Genomic DNA, 8716 nt, shown 5'->3' on the forward strand with positions numbered 1-8716 from the left:
GACCTAGGTAAAATCAGACAAAAATTACCTCGGATAGGCTTGGACTTTTACCGATGAAGAAGTCAGTGGTAATGCTGGACTCTGAATGAGTGAAGGTGTTTGCAAACTACCACACAGTCTTTATGGGTATTGTGTGAAAAGAGGATAAGAAAACTCTCTACATACTAATATATCAGGAGCACCACCCTCGAACTTGAAGGACATGATGGGCAAGTATATTGGAATAGACAGAGAGAGATAAATGGTTATGTTTTTAAAAATGAGCTTGTAATATCCTCAGCTAATTCTGCCCATACTTGCTTATCATTCAAAGATTAACATAAAAGTGTGAAAATTTTTACAAAGCTTAAAAATCATTAGATATAGTTTATTCGAGCAATAATCCCCTCAGAATTGGTTATTACCACTATTAATGACTTGCTAGTTAGAGTGTTAATGGCCCATAGCAAAAAACTGCTGGTAATGACTGATTTCAAAGGGATTATTGCTTAATTAATGGCACTCTACCTATCCTTAGTCATTTTTGTAAGTATCATTTTTATTGCCTATTTTAAGACCCTGAACCTTAGTTTATTACATTTGGAAGAATGTCACCAAGGCAGATAAAATAGATAATAATTTTCTGATTGTGGTTAGCTTTGCGGTGTGTGGGCATTTCACTAAGTTATTTCATATTTCTCTATCCCTTGCTAATAAAATGTCACTTGTGACTTCTTAGGTGGGTTACAAGAATATAACTTAAAAATTTATGTACTTGGTTTTGAAAGAAAAGAGTCCAAAATATTTCCAAATTAGGGGACACATTTTTGCACATTTCTAATTTGGATTGGGTAAAAAATGGGAAATATAAGGCTGAGATAAGATGAAATATTTTCCTTTGAGAACCTTCTCAGTCTATGCAGGGAAAGCTGGGCAGGATTTTGGTTTCAGCTTAGACTCTAAGTAGCTATCCACTTTTGATTTTCTGAGTTCACCCTCATTATTCATACAGTTAGATTATTGAACTGGATTGCTTCATAGCTATTAAATTCTATAATCAGAAATCACAGTTTCCAAAAGAGAAAACATTAACATTTGCATTATAGCTATAGAAAATCCTTTTCCAGTAAACCCCGTGGGATAACCAAATGATTCCTTAAACTAAACATGGTCCCTTTGAATACTGCTTGAAAGAAATAGGTCATCATCTAGGGTTTTGGAAATGAAAGTGTTTTCATTGTGACAGAGCTAAGCTTTGTGGACTTTAATCCAGCTCAATTTCTAACCAGCTGTGTGAATTGGGGCAATTCTAGCACCTAAAGTGGGCCAACATCATGAGTTTTCTGATGTGATAAATGTGATGAAACTTGACATTAATCAAAACACAGGACAATGACAACAAAAATTTATTGAAATACGTTTTTCCAAAACAGTGGCTTAAGTTGTTGAAAGTTTATCAAGTTCCTATATCTCATGGTTCATGTTGCCTTGTAAGACTTGACTCTGAAAGTCTGTAAATAATCTTCTAAGTCACTGGTTCTCAAAGTGTGATCTGGGGACCCTGGGAGTCCCAGGACTCTTTCAGAGAGTCTATGAAGTGAAAGCTATTTTTTATAATAATGCTAAGATGTTATATGCCTTTTCTATTCTTGTTCTGTCACAAGAGTACAGTGGAATTTTCCTGAGGTTTCAGGGCACATGACACTATTTTGTAGTGACATGTACTGATATTTAGAAGATCTGCAGAACTAAGTGAATTAAGATTTTCTGAATAACAATGCATTATATTGCAAAATTATGCATGGATAAAGGATTTATTTCATACTAACCTGGCAGGGGAGATACTATGATCATGAAGGTGGTTTTTCTAAGGCGAGGATTATCCATTGCACTCTGGATGTGCTGACCCTTGCGATTTTCCCAAATGTGGGAAACTCAATTGCATAACTTGTGGTAGCAGGGAATTGTATTTGTGCTTCCCCCCTATAAAAAAGTATTCATTTTCCTTTAAAATAAAAAAAAGAATTCTTTGAAAGAAAGTGGAAGAAAGACCAATGGATTTTAATGTAGCAGAATATGAAAAGTTTATTGATATGGTTTCAGATTTCACTTAGCAACTAACCTTTGAGAAACTACTACTTGTTGAGTTTTGGCATAGTACCAAAGAAGAATATCACAATTATCTGAAAAAAATTCTTTTAAAAACCCTTCTTTTCCAACTATATATGTATGAGTCTGGATTTTCTTCAAATACTTAAAATAACATAGAAATAGACTGTAAGCAAAAAGAGATATAAAAATCCAGCTGTGTTCTATTGAGCCAGACATTAAAATGATTTAAAAAATGTAAAATAATGCTCCTTCTGTCACAGAATTTTTTTTGTTTGAGAGAACATTGTAATTGTTTTCATAAAATGACATTTATTTTAATAGTTAATGGTTCTATGTTAGCTCAAAATAAGCTAATAAATGAAAAATTTAAAACTATTAATTTTAATTTCTAATATGGTAAATGTTAACAAAACAATTCACATAAATAAATTCTTTGTGGTCCTCAATAATTTTTACCTGTGTATAAGGGTCCCAGACCAAAAGTTTTGAGAATTGCTGCTCTAAGTCAATTATATTCCTAAAGACATTTTTGCTGCCATTGTGAATTTTTAAGAAAATATACTTCAGGCCCTGAAGACAATTTCCAAGAAGAGCTTCTGAAAATGTGTTGAGATATGGCTCATCAATAGAATGAATGTTTGGCTTTCCAAGACAGAGATTTAAATGAGTAAACCTTATTTCCATAGAGAATTCTGATGTGATAGATATTCTGATATGATATGATAGAGAATTCTGGTATGTTTAATGAAAGAATCATCTTTGTAGTGTATAGATCAGGTCTTTTGGGTTGTCACTGGAAAGTGGTAAGTAGTAGCACGTATGAAAGAACAATAAACAGACTCAACTGAAAATAAAGGAAACAGACAGAAGTGATGTGCTGTTGTTACTTCCAGAAACCTGTATGGTAAGTCCTCAGACCTGACCCTTGTGCTTTTAGAGCTTGGATCACTCCGAGTCCTTAGCCCTGCATCAGTATTGTGGGCAGAAGAGGTTCCTAGTATTTCATTTGGAAGAGACGTGATTTTGAGAATGCACCACAGCAGTCTGTGCACATGTTGGGGGAGGTCATTGAGAGGATGTGACTGCCAGTTGACCCATGAGCTGGACCTGGGTAATCAGAGGCTCCTTACCCCCTTCCTGTCCATGGAGTATGCATTCTGCTTGCCTTCCTCACACCTGGAAGCTGCTCCAAGGACATAGTCTTGAGATAGTGATGTGTTGTTGAGGTTGTCTGGACAGTATAGGTGACTGAACCCAGTTAAGCCCTCTGTATAAACTTTAAAGATTCTGGCAGGCAGGTGTGGAGATCTCCTCTTCTTGTGGCTGTCCAAGACAAGCCTGCCCTTGCTTATTAAACATGCCACACACCAATCTGGAGTGGTCCACCTCTTTCTTTGGTCTCTCCCTGCCCTGCATGTTTAGGGCCCAGTTTGCAAATCAACACACATGGTAGGATTTTCAGTATAAGTTAATCTTCATCTCTCTCAGAGCAAAGTAGATACGAGAGTGCTCCAGCAGAAGAAAGCATGACCCTCACTTATTTTCTTTTCCCTTTAAGATACTGACTCATCAGCACACTTGAATACATGACACTAGCTCCAAACTGGGACTAAATGAAGAGGAAGCAAACTTTGTGAAGATCTTTACTACCTTGATGTTAAAATCTGTTTCTGGAAAGAGAAAGGAAGGTGGAGTGGGAAGTTTGCTTTTTTACTTTCAGCCTATGTATAATTATAAATGATGAAAAAGAAGATCAAGTTCATCATTTATCACACAAAACATTCATGGCTAGAATCCTGTAGAGAGATTTATCTCCTTTTTCTGTGTTTTGGGATTTAAACAGAGTGAGGAAGTGATTAAACAATGTAAGAAATTCATGCTAAGATACTGATCACATAATGTAGTGTGTTACTCCTCTGTAGAGTGTTTGCATTTTAAAAGGGGGCTGAGGTGGGGATCCAACTAAAGTAAGCAATCTGGAAAAAAAATTTTTTTTTGAATAAAGGAATGGATATTTGTAAAGTGCTAAGCAAAGACTGGACACTACTTTTCATAGTACATGATAGAGGGAAGAGATGAGTACTAAAACATTAATAAAATGAAAAATGGAAAAACAATAAAACAAAAAAGCCTTTGAATAAAATCAGTAGCCTTCCCCATGTATTCGTAGCTGGTTCTAAATTGTCCTCTATCTTTATAGGTATTTCCTTTCATACCCTAGCCCATTGTTCAAACCTGGCTGCTCATCAGAACTATTAGGGGGAGCATTTAAATTTTTTATTGGAAAATTATGCATTTTTAAAAATTTAATTTAATTTAATTTTTTAGTGTTTCAAGATTCATTGTTTATGCACCACACCCAGTGCTCCATGCAATACGTGCCCTCATGGTAAAAAAATTTTCAAGTGATTTAGAATAGCATTAAGTAAAATGTGAAATTCTGCCATCCTTATTCCATTCCCCAGGGGTGTTTACCTTTACTTAAACCACTTTTCCTGCCTTCCTTCCTTCCCCCCTTCCTTCCTTCCTTCCTTCCTTCCACACTTCCTTCCTTTCTTCTCTCGTTCCTTCCTCCTCCCCCCACCTTCCTTCCTTCCTCAAATATTTATTAAGCACCTACTATATACCAGACAGTGTTTCAATTGTGGAGACACAATGAACATACTAGACAAGATTTCTGCCTAATGGGACTTACTTTAACTTTGGAAATAAATGAAAAGATATAATCAGGTAGAAAGTAGAAAGTATGAATAGTTACAGAAAAGTAAAAGAGCATAATGGGCATGAAATGACTGTGGATAGAGGAGCTAATTAAGCCAGAACCTTGAAAAGTTTCAGTTTTATTTTTTCCACAGTGGTTGCTGCCATAATTCTAGATGCTAATAATGCTTTGTTTCTTAATTTCTCATCTTTAGTCATTACCGCCTGATGCCTCATCATGAAAGTTGAGGTATTTAGCTCTACTGTAGTTTCCTACTCTAGCATAGCTCTCCCAAGTTTTGCTAGTTATATTAGACTTTTGTCCTTTAGTTCTTTGCCTTTTTATCTTGAAAACTCCTTTCATATTTTGACAATTTGGACAGTCTCTTTTGACTCTGCTCAGCATCATAAAAACTCAAGTACCTGGGCTATACTCTAGAGGTGCAAAATAAGTTTATCTGAGGGTTTTTTTTTTTTTTTGAGGCTTTGGAAATCTATATTTAAAAACAGAAGCTCTCAGAAGATTCTAATGATTATCTGATTGGAAGCCATCGCTCCGGGCTACATCTTCTCTTGCCCTGGAAATTGAGTAGATTGCTTCTCCACGTTCTAACTCAGTGCTGCTTTAGATTGCTGCATGCCGTACAGTTCATAGATATGCAACCCAGATCAGTGTTTACAATGCATTTAAGATCCTTAAGCTATGTATTTAAGATACATTTTTACCTCAAATGAAGACACACACATATATATATATTAAATTTTTTTGTTTGTTTTGCTTTAAGTGAAGAGATACGTAAGATGTAAGATACATAGTTTCATGGCAGCATAACATCAAGCCAATACGGTCCTGTTTAGGGTGAGTCACCTTATGGGTAAGAAGGAAAATACATAGAAATAATGGAAAGTTGGTTCTCAGAATAGCTGAAAACTTTGGACAGTAGGGGCAGCAAGGAGCGCTCATCAAATAGCAATATTGTCAGTCAGGGCTTTTAGTTCAATCACAGAAGGACTCTATTGATTTTGCACAGAAAAAGAATTTATTAAAACAATTTGCAGTGGCTCACACAATCACATGGAAAGCTGGGCATTAAGGTGAGAGACTGGGCAGCAGCTAGGAATGTTCTCTGGAATCACACAGCAGAGCTGATCCTGTCAGGACAGAGGCAAGGTACTGCTGATGTTTGGTTCCCCCAGTGCCAGTGGCAATGCTGCCATTGTTTACCCCAGGAAGCCCCTGTTACTGCCTGTACCTGCCTCCACTTCCAAAGAGGTTCCTCCAGTTCTGTCTTATTCACATCACCAGCTGTAGAGGTAGTCCATGCAGGTGTGTCTGCTGAGCTGCACTTGGGTCTCTTTCCACATCCAACCTCAAGAAAGGCTGAGAAGGCAAAGACCCAGCATTATCATCTTCTCTAGTGGGATTACAAGGGGGACAATTCTCCAAATAGAAGATTCAAGGTTCAGGGTGGTCGGATGTCCACTGTGGGGACTTGGGCTAAAGGGGAACACTAGGAAGTAGTGTGATGACTGTGAGTGCAATATATCACATATATCAAGTTGCCAAAATTCGAGTGCTTGAAAGTGTGCCTAGAGCCCCAGAAGGTTGAGAACTATTTCTTTAATCCGTATACCTAGGCATATCTTCTCCTTAAGGTCAAGTTGTAAGAATCAGCCCCTGGAAGGAGGGACTGTGCCTTCTCTTGGCCTGCTGTATCACTCACATGGCATTTGTCAAAGCACAAAAGCCAAAAAACTACCTTGTATGTGGATAGTGTGTGTGTGTGTGTGTGTGTGTGTGTGTGTGTGTGTGTGTGTATGGTAGGGAAGGTTGGGCCTATACACTTATTTTCTTCAAAAACAGACCTAAAATAGAACAGAAGATCTGGCAGGAAAGAATCATGTCTTACTCAGAAGATTGTATGAGTTTTTTATGGCTACCATTAAAAAGTACCACAGACTGGGTAGCTTAAACACCAGAAAGTTGTTTTCTCAAAATCTGAAGGCTATAAGTCCAAGATCCATGTGTTGGTACATGTTTTTTTTTTTTTTTTTTTCCTGAGGCCTCTCTCCTTGGCTTGCAGATGACCACCTTCTTGCTATGTCCTCACATCATCTTTTCTTTCTGTGCACATCCAGTGTCACTCTGTGTCCTAATCTCCTTTTCTCATAAAGACAGCTGGTTGGATGAGGGCCCATTCATATGGCTTCATTTAACCTTAATTACCTCTTTAAAGACCCTCCTGCAAATACAGTCCCATCCTGAGGTGGTTAGGATTTCAATGTGAATTTAGTGGGGAAGAGACTAGAACACAATTCAGCCCCTAACAAAGAGTAGCACTGAAGGAATAATTGGGATGATCTGGTCTGAACCTTTTATTCTGCAAAGCCAGCGTTTGTTCACTCTTATTGCCACAACTGGTCTAGTTCTTTCTGGAACTAACTCTGGCCCACTCTCTTGGGGTGGAGGGTGTCGTCCTTATCACATGTGTGCATCGCTTTCTCCATATGGGGATTTGTCAGTGAAAAGCACGTGATCTTATTGGAGCAATGAGATGCAAAGAGACATATCCGGAAATTAGAAAGGGGCAGGTGCTCTCTCTCCAGATACTGCAAGCATCGAGGATGATGTGAGCCAAACCAGGGGTCACCCTGTGGTGCCTGAGAATGAAGCTAACAGGGCACAAGACAGTGCCAAGCCATGGAAAATCTTGGTGACCATTGTTCAAGTTCTTGCCCAAAACTGAACTCATTGGAATGGTGCCTGGGCTTCTCAACAGTGAGCCTCCTTTCTGCTTTAGCTTCTTAGAGTTGGGTTTTTGGGTTTTCCGTCATTTTTCCGAGCCCGTTTTCCAAGGCTTCTGAAGCCTGTTCCTCCTGTTATGATGCAAACACTTTCATTTTAGAGATGGATAAAGAGAGATGTGAGGAAATCAGATGTCCAAGAACCCACAGCGGGGAAACCTGGCTTTTCAGTCCTTCCCTGTTTCCACATCTCTGAATACCTGCACACAGTTTCTTGCTCATTAACACTCAGTTTATATTTGTTCAATGAATAAAAGAACGCATTTTAATCTTAATTTAAAGATTTCCATTTAGCTCTTTTCAAAAAGGCAGATACTGCCACACCACTGATATCTGTATATTTCTAACATAGCAAAAGTGATCTCTGAACATACTCCTTATCAAGATAGGGAGAGCTCATATTAATGCTAAAGTAGGCCTATTTTGAGTCCACCTTGGTGAGATGGTTTCATTAGGTAGGTCCCTTCTATTCCCCTGTGTATTCCATGCAAATTAATAACCCTCAGCCCATGCTTTCCCTTGGTGTTGCCAGGATCCTGAAGCCTGTGTGTCCTATCCCTGCGTCCGCACCTTACACTTGCACAAACGGTTAACTGCAGAGAGAGCTTGTTTCTCCGAAGTGGGGCTGTAGCATTATTTTTTAGGAGGACTTATCCAGTCTGAATGTATCCACATTTCAAATACCCGCTATACGTGTATATTACTTGCTCATTAATGAAAAAAAAAAAAAGAATGTAGACGATGCTGGTTTAGAAGAAGATGCTAGTTTAGAAAAATTTTTAAAAACTAGACCATCACCACAAATGATGGAGAATTAGGAGGGGTTGTTATATTTTTGTAAAACCCTTTTTCCCCAAAAGGAACACAGAGAGAGGTCAAAGAATTCAGAAATCATCAATAGGTCTGCTGTTTTAGTCTTATGAATAAGTCTAACAATTTGCTGTCTCGTATATACGGTCTTATCAGTCTACCTTCCCTCCAAGGAGATAAAATAAATGAAATCAGCATTCTTTTCAACTCCCTTGGCATAAATTATTACTTACTCTAAGCAAGATGACTGATGATTTCTAAAGCTCTTTTAATTATATGCTAAACTGATTAGTGGCTGAAGGGAAGTCCT

At 37.9% G+C, this 8716-nt stretch overlaps 1 non-coding gene across 1 annotated transcript; it reads left to right on the top strand.

Moving 5' to 3' along the window:
- Nucleotides 1–1800: 1800 nt before the first annotated feature.
- Nucleotides 1801–1964, top strand: LOC125108149 (U1 spliceosomal RNA). The gene has a single exon (XR_007129825.1). It is a non-coding gene; the product is annotated as a U1 spliceosomal RNA (small nuclear RNA).
- The last annotated feature ends 6752 nt before the right edge of the window (nucleotides 1965–8716 follow it).

The sequence above is a fragment of the Lutra lutra genome, chromosome 8 (genome assembly GCF_902655055.1).
Source record: "Lutra lutra chromosome 8, mLutLut1.2, whole genome shotgun sequence".
Taxonomy (NCBI): domain Eukaryota; kingdom Metazoa; phylum Chordata; class Mammalia; order Carnivora; family Mustelidae; genus Lutra; species Lutra lutra.